Raw genomic sequence first — 17,500 nt, 5'->3', positions numbered from 1 at the left:
TACTAACCGGCCCTCATGCCAGCCGGGCCGGCGCCGACAGATACTTATTCATTCGGCGATATGCCGACTGTACCAGTGCCACTGAGTACTAGCCTGCCGGCCTTATGACAGCCGGACTATGCCGGCAACGGTACTTGTGGTTGGTTGGAAGCATGAATGATGCATTCTCCCCTTTCATTTGAACCTTCTTTTTAGGGAAAGGCAGTAAATTATATATTTACATCCTTATTTAACGTAAACATACACAGTAATGAGGCAGTCCTTCACTCCATGCTTTCTCTCTCTCTATCAGCTAGTATGCCGGCAGGACTGTGCCGTCAGGGACTAGCTATTCCGGCTGAATTACAGTATATGATTATACAGTAGTCAGTATATTTGCAGCACAGTATATACTGCAGATAGAAAACTATTGTATATATTATACAAGTAGTTACATTCCAACATATCTTGGATATCCTGGCCCAGGCGTTTGCTGAGACCAGTCCTATATTGAAAGAATAGAATTCCTTCAATACTCTGATTACAGATCAGTTTACATTTTACCCTACAATATTAAATAATTTAGAAGGGCCAGTGGTAGTACACTTTCTATCCTGAAAGGTTAGAACCCTTGTCTTTGAGCTTCCCTGATCAGGAAACTCTTTGGTTTTAATATTGGAAGCTATTGACTGTGTAGGATACACAAGTATGTCTCTTTTTAATTTTTAGTCCAGTCGGCGACATGCCGGCATGCCGGCAGCACATCGACTGAACTACAGTATATGATTATACAGTAGCCAGTATATTTGCAATATAGTATATACTGCAAACAGAAAACTATAGTATTATTATACAGTATACCATTGTGCAGGCCTTTGCTGAGACCGAACCTATATTAAAAGGATAGAATTCCTTCAATACTCTGATTGGAAATCAGTTAATACTTACCCCACAATATTAGATAATTAGAAGGGTCAGTGGCAGTGTACACTTTTTCTATCCGTATGGGTTAGAACTTTTCTTTTGAGTTGTCCTGATAAAGGAAACTTTATTTTTAATACTGGGGAGAGGTTACAGCAATTCAATTCTAGCTTTCTATCCTAAGCTATGATAATTAAAATATGACTAATTACATATTGTTTATCAGGTGAGATAAACAATTGTGTACTCATTCTGTTTTCCTTTCTTTACAGGAGGAACCCCAGATGAAATGCGATGCAGTCTTCTGCAATCTTAAGTGTAAGTACTTTTACGGTCATAAAGCAGGCAGGTCTCATGCCCCCTGCAATATTATTACCGAATCCCTGCAATATTGGGACCTCCAAGTCTGCAATATCTGCCGGAACTTAGTGACTGAGGGTTTTGATGATCCCAAGTCAATGGAGTCTAGGGATGCGGCATCAAGAAACTACGCAAATGGGTAAGAGGGTTCCAGAAAACTCTCTGGGACCATACCTACCTAACGATAGGATGCATAGTTTACTGTTCCAGAATGCGAGTATTGAAATGGTGGTGGCCCAAGCACGACTCGCACCTCCCTGTGTCCAGATTGCCATCGAGACGGAGGGCAGAAAGGCACCTATGGAAGAAGTTGACGATGTCGTGCCGGAATTCCTTCCGTCTGTGCCGGCCCTGGAGCCGTTAGCCTCAGCGTCTTCACCTTCTACCTCTCTATTAGACAAAATGAGCCAGTCACTGGCCCATCTTACGGGTCTAATGGAAAACTTTCGCAAACAAGGCGAAACAAAGGAAGCAAAATTCAAGAGAGAGCTCCCGGAAACTCCACTCATCGCCTCCCGAGGGTCATTCAAGCGACCCAGAGACCAAGACCTCCCGACATGTTCTAAAACCAATCCCTGGAGGTATGCGGAGCTTATGCCGATTTTGGACGGCAAACTCTACATCTCAGAGAAGATGGGGGGGGGGGTGTCCCTTTAGACGAAATCCAGTTTTGGCCAAGTTTTAACGCTTTCCCTGATTGATTCATTCGACAGAAGCATGAACCAACGTCAGAAAAAGAGACGGAATCGAAGGAAGTCATGGTTCTCGACCACGACAAGGCACAGGCTCTCTTGTCAACTAGCCTGAGAAACGCGGGTTACTCGGTGTTGAAAGTGTTTGCCGTGAGTAAGAAACACCCTACCTTTCTTGCTCCTGCTTCAATAGCATTCCCCTTTACGTGGAAGGCATTTAAATTTGTTGCCAAGGCAGTGGAGGCAGGCAAACCATGTTCTGCACTTGAGGAGTGCAGGCTTCTGTCACTAGCCTTGCCCATGCAGGAGAAGGAATGGAAGGAAGTCCACCTAACCTTCTCAGTAGGGAAACTGGACGCAGACATCGCTGGACGACAGTTTAGCGAGAATCTCCCTAAACTTTCTGAGTTTTTCTTTTGCAAGGAACAAGATACAAAGGAGAGACTTGCAGCCTCTTTATCCCTACAAAACTGCATAGAGATGTGTGCAGGCCAACAAAGTACCCCAGATATGCTCACGGTCCTGGCCAAAATACATATGTCCACCCTAGTAAAGGACCTGTATGCTTTCATGAAAGCTAGAAGAACCTGTAGAGAGTTCGTGTTCGCTGCCGCAACAGTGAAACACGAACCCAGGAAGCTGATATCTTCTAACATCTGGGGTAAAGACCTCTTCCAGAACGAAGTAGCCAAAGAGGTAGTTGAGAAAGCCATCATGGAGAATAGGAACCTTGTCTAGAAATGGGGCATCTCTTCAAAAAGGAATTCTTCCCCGGATGCGGGTCCCAAACCTAAAAAGGAAGACGACGAAGTTTAGACTACCCCCTCGGCCTGCTCAGCAACATCCCACAGTTACTATGACCGCGGCGTCCCAAAGGGTGGCCCAAACACAGGCCACCTTCGGAGTGGTACCTCATCAGTCACCAGCATTCAACCCCGGGTTTGAGAGGCAGACCACTACCTTTCGTTGATAGGTAAAGGATCCAGATGGGGCTCCTTTAGACATTCCTCAAGAGGTAGAGGAGGATACGGTCGAGGAGGTAGACTCTCCGATCAATCGAAGCAAGGAGACGCTTCTTGTAGGAGGGAGTCTCCAACAACATTAGGATCGTTGGACCTTCGATCCCTGGGCCCATGGCCTAATCAAGATTGGACTAGGATGGAAGCAAAACAAGTCCCCACCATTATTTCCTGTATTCTTCCAACACTCCGCCCCATATTAAAAGAAAATACCCTATAGCTCTTGAGCATACAGGTTATAAGGAAAGCAAAGTCCATCAAATTCCAGGGAAGGCTGTTTTGTGTTACCAAGAAGGACTCAAGAAAACTCAGAGTCATTCTGGACTTGTCGTCACTCAACAAGTTCATAAAAAACAGCAAGTTCAGGATGTGAACCCTTCAACACATAAGGACCCTGTTGCAAAAAGGGGCGTTCACAGTCTCGATAGACCTGACAGATGCCTATTGGCACCTTCTAGTCAGTCGCCCCCTCTCCTCCTACCTAGGATTCAAGTTACAGAAGATAAAGTATGTGCTAGGAGCCATACCCTTCGGACTAAACATAGTCCCAAGTATCTTCATGAAACTTGCAGACGCAGTCGTACAACAACTACGCCTAGAAGGTGTTCAGGTAGCAGCGTACCTGGGTGACTGACTCGTGCGGGCAGCATCCGAAACGGCTTGTCTGCAAGTATCCAAAGAAGTGATCCAGTTCCTAGAACATCTGGGATGCATGATCGACTTCAAGAAGTCTCGAGTCTCTCTAGCTCAAGGGTTTCAATGGTTTGGAAGCCATTGGAACCTGAGGTCACATTGTCTCTCCATTCCCTCAAGGAAGAGGAGGAAGATCGCAGGGTCTGTCAAGAGACTACTGTAATCCGACAGGATTTCCAGACACCAACAGGAAAGAGTGTGGCGGGATGTTGCAAAACAACCCCCACACCCTTGAATCACTCTAACTGACAATAGTCTCCTCTGCACAAACTTTCCTTTACGTTATCAACTGGACTCTTGGACAGAAGGAAAATGAAAACAAACCATACCCTTAATACTATATTTCATAAAACTAAAACCAAAAATTCTACATTCAAAATAAGCTTAACATAAAAACCATCCACAACCAAAATTATTACTATACTTAAAACTAAAGATAGCATACAGACAACACAAAAAAACTTAACATACAAAATAGATAAAAATACCACATTCCCATAAACCAGGAGAAAAAATATCAAAACTTAAAACTAAGATGCACCACAACCAAATATGTTTATATATATATTTTATGGACACCAATACAGTCGTCCACACACTGCCAACTGACTTTAACGGCAAACTACCACAGCGCTATGGGTTACACTACACTGTATGGCAATTGGCCACAGCTGCCTCCCTGATTGGGGTCGTAGTTATCATCTTCATATCATCATCATCATCATCATCATCATCATCATCAATCGAAAATTCCTTCTTACAGCCAAAGTTGTTACCGATTATATCCAAATTTAAAAGAGCAGTCAGTTCCAAGTCCCTTATCACAAGCCAGGTCATTAACAATCAATATTCAAAATATGAGTTCTCTCCAAAGGAGTAATTACGGCTCAAAAATAAACAAAACACTTCCCCGCTGGTTGAAAAAAATAATAATGATAATCCAGCATTCACACTAATTCCTCTTGCTGCAGTCAAATCAAAAAAGTATTCGCTCCTAAACATTTTCTACTGTCCTAACCTAGCTAAAGGTAAACAAACAACCTCATTTATACCTACAGTCTTTCTCACAATAAGACAATCAATACACTAACTACCTTTGTCTCGCTGACACAATCTCTCTCTCTCTGTCTCTCTCTCTCTCTCTCTCTCTCTCTCTCTCTCTCTCTCTCTCTCTCTCTCTCTCTCTCTCTCTCTCTGGATTTGGCAAACAAAAGTAAATAAAAATAAAACAAAAATTAATCCTCCACATTCCTCACCCCTTACTTTGCCAAATCCTTCTACATTTTCACACAACCACTTACATTATTTTTTTCATTACCCAGTCGCAGTTGGGAACGGGACCTCCACTCCGAGTAACTGGGCCTTCATATACTCTCTCATTCACTTCTTCCTTATCACAATCATTCGCTACATAAACACTATTCCTATCTAAATCCCTATCATCTAATATATCATATACAATCCTATCTACCTCGTTCTCATCTGGCCCTAAAATTACACTCATTTCTGTAAACAGTTCATCCATTTCATCAAAAACATTCTCAACTTTAGCAAAAGATTCATTCATGCTACTTATCATTCTCCTATCTCTCACTCTTGCGTTATTCATTCTTTCTTTTACATCATCTAACGAAAATCCACACACACTATAAGTATTATTCATACTCAGCCACTTTTCATCTGTATTAATACATTTATCTTCCACACTCACTTGCACATTTACACCCTTGTCATACTTATTCGTATTCTTACCTATACCTATAAATTTCCCTTGCACTTGCTCCTCACTTAAAACTTTCAAACACTTCTTTTTTCCTATATTCAATTAACACAAATTGTTTATTTTCCAACCCCAAGGTCTCGTGCATACAAGGTTCATACTTACTCATTTCCAACCAATTATTCATCCCATTCTCACGAACATTGATCCTATTCCTTCCACACACACAGGAGGATTCACCCAGCTGAACCCTCTTACACTCTAGTTTCCCGAACATCCTGGCTGACTTAATCCCTTCTTCCTACATACTCTAGCTACATGCCCATCTGCTCCACATTCAGTACACTTACCCCGCGGCTCCTTGCACATCCTAGCATAATGACCATCCTTACCACAATTACCACAAATCACATTCATACGATTACTACGACATCCACTCGGTATATGCCCAGTCATACCACACCGATAACATTTTACCCCTTTCTCTTTCTTGCACTCGCTAATTCTATGCCCTACCTCACCACATCCAAAACAAGCACCTAGAGCCCCTCTACATTCATTCTTCTTATGTCCTACTTTCCTACATCTATAACACTTCTCTTCGTGGATACGACTATCTGACATACCTCGCTGCACACTAGCACTCCTATCTCTCCAAACCTGATTCCCTGGCCTAAACCCTTCATTTGTCCTTACAGGTATTCCCACTTTACTAGCCCTAACACTCCTATCTACTACACTATCAGCTACCCTTATGGGTCCTCTCATAACAGCATCTCTAAAACTAACAAATTGTGGCACACTTTCCTCCATTCCAGTTCTTACACTCACAGATTTACTTTCTTTAATACATATATCTAACTCATAATCCTCAACTCTCTCTAGTATATCATCCCATGTCAATCTTTTTTTCGTCCACCTCATTTTCTCCTTCCATATCAAATTTATAAACTCAGCAATATTCTCAGGTACAGTAGCCAAAAACTTCTCATTAATTCTTTATTCTCCTTTATAGCTTCATCCCCATACTTCTTCCTAGCTAACGTTTCCAACCTACATATATACATCGATATCGCTTCTCCTACATTCATCCGTGCCTCTTCAAAATCCTTCTTACGCTTATACCTAACACTCCCTTTCATATGTTTTACCTGCTCAATTATTCTCTTTTTCACACTTTCATAATCAACATTCCCTACACTCATTATCACACCAATACATCGTCAACAAATACCCAGTCAAATATTCTCCTAACTCCCTAGCCCAAACTCTCTTACTATCACCATACTTATCCCGACAATACCTCTCATACTCCCTAAAAAAATCATACACACCCCTACTACTATGCTCATTGAACCTTTCACACCTCGGTACCTCTCTCATAAACACTGTCTTACAAACTTCAACTTCATTCTCACTATCTTCACTGCCTACTCCCTTGTTGCCTTCTTCCTCATTTGAATATAATGAATCCACTTCAACACTTGAATTCCTATCCTTAACCATTCCCTTCTTACCCTTTTTCTTACTTACCACTTTCACCCATTCACAATCATCCTCACCCTCATAATGACCTTTCTTCTTTTCCCTCTTCTCATTACTTTTACCTTTCCTTTCATCTTTCCTCTCACCTTTCTGTTCATCCTTACTATACCTAGTCCCTTTAACTTCACTATCACTATTACTATCACTTCCTTTCCCATTATCACTTACCTTAGCCTTCTCTTCCACTATCAACCCTTTACCCGAAGCTGAGGACACTCCTCCGACTGCACCTTCACCCATGTACATTTTCATCATTCACATTACCTGCCCCATCATAGCTTCCATTCGTTCCTCGTTCTCACGCATCCTTATCTCAACACCCTCTTCAAACCCCTTAATTGCTCCTCCATATTTTCATCAACCTTAATCCTAATTCCGTCCTTCGTCTAAGAGTCCAGTTTCCAATCCCACCTCGGCAGTCCCTGTTCGGGCACCAAAATAATGTGGCGGGATGTTGCAAAACAACCCCCACAATAGTCTCCTCTGCACAAACTTTCCCCTTACGTTATCAACTGGATTCTTGGACAGAAGGGAAATGAAAACAAACCATACCCTTAATACAATATTTCTTAAAACTAAAACCAAAAATTCTGCATTCAAAATAAGCTTAACATAAAAACCATCCACAACCAAAATTATTACTATACTTAAAACTAAAGATAGCATACAGACAACACAAAAAAAAACTTAACATACAAAATAAATAAAAATACCACATTCACATAAACCAGGAGAAAAAATATCAAAACTTAAAACTAAGATGCACCACAACCAAATATGTTTATATATATATTTTATGGACACCAATACAGTCGTCCACACACTGCCAACTGTCTTTAATGGCAAACTACCACAGCGCTGTGGGTTACACTACACTGTGTGGCAATTGGCCACAGCTGCCTCCCTGATTGGGGTCGTAGTTAGCATCTTCATATCATCATCATCATCATCATCATCATCATCAATCGAAATTCCTTCTTACAGCCAAAGTCGTTACCGATTATATCCAAATTTAAAAGAGCAGTCAGTTCCAAGTCCCTTATCAAAAGCCTGGTCATTAACAATCAATAATCAAAATATGAGTTCTCTCCAAAGGAGGAATTATGGCTCAAAAATAAACAAAACACTTCCCCACTGGTCGAAAAAATAATAATGATAATCCAGCATTCACGCTACTGCGTCTTGCTGCAGTCAAATCAAAAAAGCATTCGCTCCGAAACTTTTCTACTGTCCAAGGGTAATCTAGCTAAAGGCAAACAAACAACCTCGTTTATACCAACAGTCTCTCATAACAAGCAATCAATACACTAACTACCTTTGTCTCGCTGACACAATCTCTCTCTCTCTCTCTCTCTCTGGATTTGGCACACAAAAAATAAATAAAAATGAAATAAAGATTAATCCTCCACAAGAGTACTGGGCTCTCTCCAGTTAGCAGCAATAACAGACCCAGTGCTAAGAGCACAGCCGAAAGATGCATCAGGAGTCTGGAGAAGATACGCATCAAACGCTCGAAGAGATCTAAAATGACCGATATTGGCCTAACTTTGATCACTTCTCGATCCAGGGTCGAAGGTCAAAAACCTAATGAGGACCGTGCCCTGGCAACCACCTCTGCCATTGAAGATCATCCACTTGGATGTCTCGACGGAAGAAGGGGATTTCACTCCCTTCAGAGGAAAGTCCAAGAGAGTTGGTCATCTCTGTTCATGGCCCATCTCATCTACATTTGGGAAGCCATGGCAGTCCTGTTGACGTTGGGAAAACTCTCTCTACTCAGATCAGCCCTCATCAGGCTGATCTTGGACAGCGAAGTGATAATGAGATATCTGAACCGACAAGGCTCGAGATCATCCCATATAATCCATGTGATATTAGCCATCCCTTGCCTAAGGAGATGGCACCCATCAGGAGTTCACTTACAAATGATCCGCATTGTGACAGTGGATGCTCTACTCAGGCTCAAGCCGATAGAGTCAGAATGGTCCCCAGACGCAGATGCATTCTCTTCCAGATTGGAACAAGTCCCAGAACTGCAGATCGATCTCTTCGTGATGAACGTTATCAAGAAACTTCCTCGATATGTAGCCCCATACGAGGATCCTCTAGAGGAGATAGCAGATGCCATGTCCCTAGTTTGGAACGGATGGACCCGGAAATTCTTGTTCCTTCCATTCAATCTCCTGCGGAAGGTCCTCAACGCACTGAGACCCTTCCAAGGAACGGCAGCTCTAGTGGGTCCCAAGTGGCCCAAGAGCAACTGGTTCCCTCTAGTGAGGAAACTGAGGATGAGGCTGGCCCTTGTACCGAACCCAGCACTATGTAAAAGAATTTAAAAGTTAACTGTCTTCGATTTATCACAGAGAGACCAAAACCTTCATTTCATGATTTTCTTGCCCTAGCGGCTAAGGAAAGATTTGTGATCTCAAAAGGCAGTATTGACTTCTTAGAAGAGTACAAGTCTAAGTCAACTAGTAGACAATATGAATTGTCTTGGAAGAATTGGGTTGTTTTGTTAAAGCAAAAGGACTGTAAGAAATTTTAATAGACTTCTGTCTGTCCTTCTTTATCCACCTTCATAATCAAGATCTGTCAGTTAATACGATAACTACGTGTAAGTCAGCCTTAACTAGACCTCTTCTATATGCCTTTCAAGTGGATTTGACGAACGAAACCTTTAACAAGATCCCGAAGGCATGCGCTAGACTTAGGGCTGCGGCTCCTCCGAAGCCCATCTCATGGTCATTGGACAAGGTTCTACATTATGCTTTATCTGTGAATAATGAAGATTGTTCTCTCAAGGATCTAACCCAGAAGGTTATTTTCCTGTTCGCTATAGCCTCAGGGGCTAGAGTTAGTGAAATAGTAGCCCTATCAAGAAATGAGGGTCACATTCAGTTCACAGAAGTGGGAGAACTGAATCTCTTTCCTGATCCAGCTTTTCTAGTCAAGAACGAGCTACCCACTAAACGATGGGGTCCCTGGAGAATCTGCCCTCTGAAGGAAGATGTCTCTCTATGTCTAGTAGAGTGTCTAAAGGTCTATCTTCGTGGAATTTCAGACTTCAGGGGAGGACAGCTCTTTAGAGGAGAAACCTCCGGATCAAACTTATCCCTAAAACAACTGAGGGTGAAGCTCACCTACTTCATTCGCAGAGCGGATCCTGACAGTACACCCGCAGGTCATGTTCCGAGGAAAATTACTTCATCACTGAACTTTTTTCAGTATATAGACTTTGAGCGTCCTCGCTCATATACTGGATGGAAATCATCCAGAGTATAAAACTACGCTAAGCAAGTCCATCAACTGAAGCATTATGTGGTGGCACCAGGTAGAGTATTAAAACCTGTCGTCTAGTGCTGCGATGAACAGTTAATTGATTGGGACTATCAATTAGGGTGAAAAGGTGTTGACACTTCCAGTGTGATACCTTTTAAGTGAGTGTCACCATGGTGACACTAAGACTGTTCAAAATTCTCAGGTGTGGAATTCTACAGATAACACTTGTGCCGTGTGTACGTAGTACACAGTGTTGACATTATACAACATGTACAGAATTTATATTGGGAAAATTTATCAAAACTTTCAGTTTTAGAGTGGCACTCATCATTTCTTCCCATTCAGGGAGGGAAAAATATTTTCTGTATACGTTGCACGTATAATTCCTTTAACATGTTACATTTGTTTCACTCGTTATTCCAATTAGTTATTTATTCGAAATAAATGTCTACTAGAATGTAATTGCGTCCTTTTTTTCACCCTGTAATTTGCACTTTAAAGATGCCAGAGTTCTCTTACTTATTTATTTAAGTAGACCTCATATCATTCTATGCTTACAAGCCATGGATATAGTTGACACTGATATTGTTCGGACAATATATACAAACTGTGAGACCGTTTGTATATCTGGTGGATACTTATGTTTGTTCATACAATATATGCTAACCTTGAGGCCCCTTTTCTACTGTCTAGTATGACTCTTCCCTGTAGGGGGTAGGAAGCACTAACATTCCCTATGACTAGTGGTAATGACGGATAACGGTAACGGCATTTGTCTCAATGGTCCAGACCATAGAAAAATTGTCCCAAGGTTAAGTCACCGATGCAAATCCACAGATACAGTACTTTCTAGTAATTCTTTGGTAAACTTCCATCAGGATGACATCGCTTGAGCTCAAAAAACGGATTTTGAGCAAAGCGAAAAATCTATTTTTGGGTGAGGTAGCCATGTCGTCCTGATGGACCCGCTCTCCTTTTCTATAGAAAAGGCCTAGGCAGGATCCCTCCTGAAACTACTATATCTGTAGCACCATGTTCAATGCTACAAGGAATAACCGCCATCTTGATACTCAATAGTAGTATGGGAAATAGGGTAACCTTGATAACGGCTCCCCTTACAAAATTGCCACTCTTACCCCTCGAGGCGAAAATGCTATTCGGGGTGAAGATCGCTATGTGTCGTATCAAGATATACGTCCCCTGATTTTATGCGATATCCTTAAGAAAAACTTTAAGGTTATTCGAGTGAGGAGTTGGAATTCTGGAGACCTAAAGGTAAATTCTCTGGGAATATCACTGTAGTTCATATATTCCTTGTAGGCTACTATTAGGAACCTTCCATCAGGACGACATGGCAATCTCATCCAAAAAAAGATCCATTATATAAATATAAATATATATATATATATATATATATATATATATATATATATATATATATATATATATATATATATATATATATATATATATACATATTTATATATATATACATACATATATATACATATATATATATATATATATATATATATATATATATATATATACATATTAATGTATATATATATATATATATATATATATATATATATATATATATATATATATATATATATACATATATATATATACTGTGTATATATATATATATATATATATATATATATATATATATATATATATATATATATATATATATATATATATATGTATATACACACACACACATATATATATATATATATATATATATATATATATATATATATATATATATATACATATTTATATATGTATTCATATTTATATCTATATATGAATATATATATATACATATATATATATATATATATATATATATATATTTTTGGGCTCAAGCCATGTCGTCCTGATGGAAGTTCCTATAGGGTAGCTTCCTAGGGTATATTACAACTATGGCGATATTCCCAGAGAATTTACCTTAAGGTACCAGAATTCTAACTCCTGGAGCGAGTATCCCTCATGAAAGGGATATCGCGACATATCAGAGGACGTATTCTAGACACGTCACATGGCAATCTACATCCTGGACAGAGATTTCGTCTCGTAGGAGGTGATTGACGAGATACGAATTCGGGAAAGAAAAAGGGGGAGCCGCTCCCAAGGCTTCCCTATCCCCCGATTCGTATGCGTGCCTGGCGCCAATCCTGGCGCCATCTGTATTCCTTTTTGCGTAGCTTAACAACTCGGTGTTTTTTCCTGTTTTTCTCGCAAATCTTGGATTTATTCGACTTTTCATGGCTTCTTCGTCTTCGTCGGCCTCTGATAAGTTGAGTATAGTGTCTGTTATGTATAAATGTAGGCTCTTGGTAAAATTTTGAGTGATTAATAGGATTAATCTTTGATACAAGAGCCGTAGCCTACCAGAGGTGTCCTGGACACTGTCGCTCGCTAGGTATAAATTAGTTAGTCAGAGCGACATTCCTGGTTGTTTTGCTTTAATAAATTTTAGCTATTTAGCATTACATAGGATTTCCTTTCGTGCTTAGTATTATTTGGCGAAGTATTCGCCATTCTGGCCTACTCTAGGCCATGTAGCCTAGTCGTTTGGTCCTAGTACTTCATGCATGATTTTGGTTTTTCCGAGTGTAATTAAAATTTTATTGAAGCTTTAGGCTATATTTTATACATTTTAGACTGTGTAGAATATTTCCAAGATTGTATACGTGTGAGTTTCGGTGAATTAGGTAATCGATTCTCTTGGTGCCTAGGCTAATTGCTTATGGAGCCTTAGTATACTTTATCATACTCCCCGGTTGCTTTCTTTTCTTCGGAGAAGGTATGCAATCCCTTTCCCTCTGTTTAAGCCTTGGGCTTATCCCTAAGTGGTTTTTTCCGAATTTATTTTCGATAAAACTATACTAGGGTGTTACTGTACCTTCCTGTTCCTGTAGTTATGGTTCAAGAGGGACAGAACAACAGAGTTTTTAGTCTGAGTCTGTGTTGTCTGGCTTGGGGCAGAGTCCCCCTCGCTGACCTAACACGTACAAAGGGAGCTTAGCTCCCTTAGGTCACTACCGAAGGTTTCTGTAGTTATGATTCCTTCTTTTGTGATCTACCAGACTAGTCCTGTTGCTGTTCTCGGGGGAGGATAAGTTCTTCCCTTGGGAGTAGCAACGCCTTCCTTGCTTTGGTGCTCTGGAAGCTGGCAAGTATTGCTGGCCTTTCCCCTTAGATCTCCCTTAGGCTAAGATAAGTTTCTTGGCTGCGGGTGATCTGTCACTAAAGCAAGGTTGGCAGGACCCTCTTGTCCCTTCCCCCTCTATCTCCGTAATGGCATAGCCATTACTGTACTGTACCTTGCCGGCCGGCAGGGGTCTTACTGTACTGTACGTCGTTCTACTTCTGGACCTAGTATAGGTTGGGATGTGGAATTGACTCAGCCCATTGCCGGCCGGCAGAGCTGCGGGCCGGCAAGGGTCTTATGTTTTCGAGTGCTGCCCGGACCTCTCTTGGTCCCTCATCCATGCCTGCCGGCAGAGCCGGACGGCATTGGTCAAGGAAGCCTGAATTAGTTTCTCCCCTTCCTTATATGCACTCTTTCGGTTGCCGGGCTTGGAGGTTGTGTACACTCTTATCCCGGCATCCATTCTATTTTTCTTCTAGTGCTGTACCTGTCCCGGCTGCCGGCCTCATAGGCCGGCAGCCGGGCAGGTGTAGTCCTCTGGTTCTTTTGCTGCCGGCTGGCATCGGTCTTGTACCTTTGCCGGCCGGCTTATGTCAGTCCTTGTCTGCCGGTCACCAAGAGTGTGGCCGGCAGCTGGGTACTACCTTGTGTAGTTGCTGGCCGGCAGCCATTGCCGGCCAACACTGGCTGTTACCGGCCGGCAGTTGCTGCCGACCGGCACAGGCATTTGAACCAGAGTGCTGCCGCCCTATAGCTGTTAAGTAGTATACTTTAAAGCTAGTTGTGGTGTGTGCCGGCCGGCAAAGGCAGGCCGGCACACATCCCCCTATACTGTACTAGTATTCTTCTGTATAGCATATACAGTAAGAAGAAAACTATAGTAAAGGTTTTGGTACAGCACTGTATCTTCTAACACTATTGTGTTTTCTTGCACATCCCTTTGCTGTTGCCCTCAGATAGGAAGCTGAGTTCTTCCCTGTCTATTATCCAGGATTTTAAAATCATTGCTTAGGTGTGAGCTCCACCTGTTTCCTCTGGAAACCTTGCATTGGTTACTCTAGAAGAGATAAACCATTTTTTATTTTATTATCTGGAACGCTGCAACAATGGGTTGTGAGGGAAACACAAGTGTGTGTCTTTCCTTTCTGAATTGTTATGCTATACTATGCATATCCAGTGATACATAGTTCACTTGATACTCATGGAAATTTCTTCTCTTTACAGAAGGACACTCCGAAGTGGGGAAGTGCTTTCTGCAATGTCAGCAGCAAGAACCTCTGCGGACATGAGTTTTGTAGGAGACACGCAGCATACGCTGTCTCCAAGGATGATCTCCGGTATTGGGACCCTCAGGTATGTACTGTGTGCACTAACCTGATTAATGAGACATTTAAATAGCTAGGAAGAAGCTTCGTACCTGGGTAAGGGGCTTCCAAAAGAACACTTCTGGCCCTTATCTTCCAAGTGAGAAGATGGGGGCGTATCCTTTCCCTAAGGCATCAGCTGATGCAGTGATTCCCCAGCCTCAAGAGGAGATCCCCTAAGTTCAGATCCAGGTGGATGCTGAAGTCGCGGTCGCGATGCAAGACATCCAGCTAAATGACAGGATGTCTGATGTGGACGGGTGTCAGGAGGAAGACCTCCTGGCAGAAGCCCAGGAGGAAGTTCAAGCCCCTCTACATCGGCCGGTCTCCCAGTAGAGCTGGGACAGGCCCTCTCTTCTATTGTTGGAATGATCCAACAAATACAGAAGGAGAATCAGGAGGAGGCGGCTGCAATGGAACTGCGAATGCAGTGCCTTGCAGAATCACATGGGCCCCAGAAAAAGCTCAATGTGAAAGACCTTCCCTTGTGCTCAGATGCTAACCCATGGAGGTATGCTGAGCACATGCCGATGACGACTGGAAAGATCGTCATCTCGGATAAGCTGGGCTCAGTTCCCCTGGAGGGTGGAATTCTGGCCCAGCAAGGCATCATATCCGGACTGTTATGTCCGGCTGAGGAAGGAACCAGCTTCAAAGGAGGAGACAGAGCCGAAGGAGGTCATAGTGATGGACCATGCTAAGGCTCAAGCTCTACTTTCATCCTCGATGAAAGAGAGGGGCTTCTCTAACTCAAAGGTAGCTGCATTGAATAGGAAGCTCCCTTCCTTTGTGTCCTCGCCTACTAGAGCCTTCCCCCTTTTACAGAAAGGGTTTCTGGCTGTACTAAAAGGAATCGAGGCCGGCAAGTCTTGCCCCTCCAAAGAGGAGTGTAAACCCTTGTCGCTGGCCCTGCCTATGGACCACAAAGACTGGAAGGACGTTCATCTTACGTTCTCAGTGGGAAAGTTGGAGGCTGATATTGCCGGACGTCAGTTCGGCAAGGACCTCCCTAAGCTGTCTGACTTTCTTTTGCGAAGTGAGTTCGATACAAAAGAAAGACTGACTGCCTCAATGTCTCTTCAGACTACTCTCGAGACGATGGCAAGTGACCCCAAGGTCCATGAAATGTTCATGGTAGTGGCCAAGCCTCATCTGGCCACAGTGACGAAGGACCTTTATGGCTTCGTCAAGGCAAGGAGAGATTGTAGGGAGTTCGTGTTTACCTCGGCTACGGTGAGGCACGAGCTAAAGAAACTAATCTCCTCCAACATTTGGGGAAAAGACCTTTTTCCCTACCGACTTGTTCAAAGAAGTTGTTGATAAAGCCGCCTTGGAGAATAGAAACCTTCTCCAGAAGTGGGGCCTGGCTATCAAAAGAAAGTCTTCCCCGGATGAGGGTCCTCAATCAAAGAGGAAGACTATGAGGACTAGGCTACCGTCTCGGCCAGCCAAGCCTCTTAGACAGCAACAGCAACTGCAATTGCCATTGCCCCCAGTGCCCCAGATCGTGGCACAAACCCCGACCACCTTTCAGTGGGTACCCCAGGCCGTGTCGACACAGTCCACGGCATTCACCCCAGCGTTCGAAGGGCAGTCTACTTCCTTTCGAGCAAAGCCTAGAGGAGCAGCCAGAGGCTCGTCTAGACGCCCCTCAAGGGGAAGGGGATTCAGGGGTGGTCGTGGTCAGGAAGGCAAGACCTCAGGACGGCAGTCCAAGTGAGGTGATACCGGTAGTAGGGAGACTTCTGAAATTTCGGGATCGGTGGACCTTCGATCCCTGGGCCCACAGCCTACTCAAGAATGGACTGGACGGGAGCTGGTACAGCACTCCACCCCCGTACCTTCGGTTTTTCCAACACTCCACCCCCGTTATGGAGGAGTACGTTCAAGAACTGTTGGAGAAAAAGGGTGAAGCCCATCAATTTCTAAGGGAGGCTGTTTTGTGTTCCCAAGAAAGACTCAGAAAAGCTCAGAGTCATTCTGGACTTGTCGCCACTTAACAAGTTCATAGTGAATTGCAAATTCAAAATGCTAACACTGCAACACATAAGGACCTTACTGCCCAAGAGGGCATATTCCGTCTCTATAGACTTGTCAGACACCTACTGGCACATTCCAATTACCCATCGACTCTCCCCCTACCTAGGGTTCAGGCTACAACGAAGACTATACGCCTTCGGAGCCATGCCATTCGGGCTAAACATAGCCCCAAGGATTTTTACGAAGCTTGCGAGCGTAGCTCTCAAACAATTTCGCCTAAAAGGAATTCAGGTAGTAGCCTACCTGGACGACTGGTTGGTGTGGGCAGCATCCGAGACAGAATGCTTGCAAGCTTCCAGTCAAGTGATCCAGTTCCTAGAGTACCTAGGCTTCAAGATCAACAGAAAAAGTCTCGACTTTCTCGATCTCAAAAGTTCCAGTGGCTAAGATCCACTGGGACCTTTTGTCACACCGTTTCTCCACCCCGGCGAAGAAGAGGAAGGAGATAGCGGGTTCTGTCAAGAGACTTCAAGATTCCGAAAGGATATCAAGACACGAGCAGGAGAGAGTACTGCGCTCTCTCCAGTTTGCTTCGGTGACAGACCCAGTGCTAAGAGCACAGCTAAAGGATGCAATCGGAGTTTGGAGAAGTTATGCATCAAACGCGTGAAGAGATCTGAGAAGACCAGCCGCTTCGGCTAAGTACTCTTCTCAGGCCTTGGTTCCAAGCCAGACATCTAAAGAAGTCAGGTTCTTCTTCAGCCACCTCCCCCGTCGGT

At 43.0% G+C, this 17,500-nt stretch overlaps 1 protein-coding gene across 2 annotated transcripts in view; it reads right to left on the bottom strand.

Annotated features, from left to right (window-relative positions):
* The window catches only part of LOC137615303 (lysozyme 2-like), a 171,324-nt gene that overhangs the window by 33,500 nt on the left and 120,324 nt on the right, over positions 1 to 17,500 (bottom strand). The gene's annotated exons all lie outside the window — the stretch shown is intronic.

Source organism: Palaemon carinicauda, chromosome 21, assembly GCF_036898095.1.
Source record: "Palaemon carinicauda isolate YSFRI2023 chromosome 21, ASM3689809v2, whole genome shotgun sequence".
Taxonomy (NCBI): domain Eukaryota; kingdom Metazoa; phylum Arthropoda; class Malacostraca; order Decapoda; family Palaemonidae; genus Palaemon; species Palaemon carinicauda.
The sequence above is the reverse complement of the archived record's forward strand: the minus strand, read 5'-3'. Positions and strand labels throughout refer to the sequence as shown.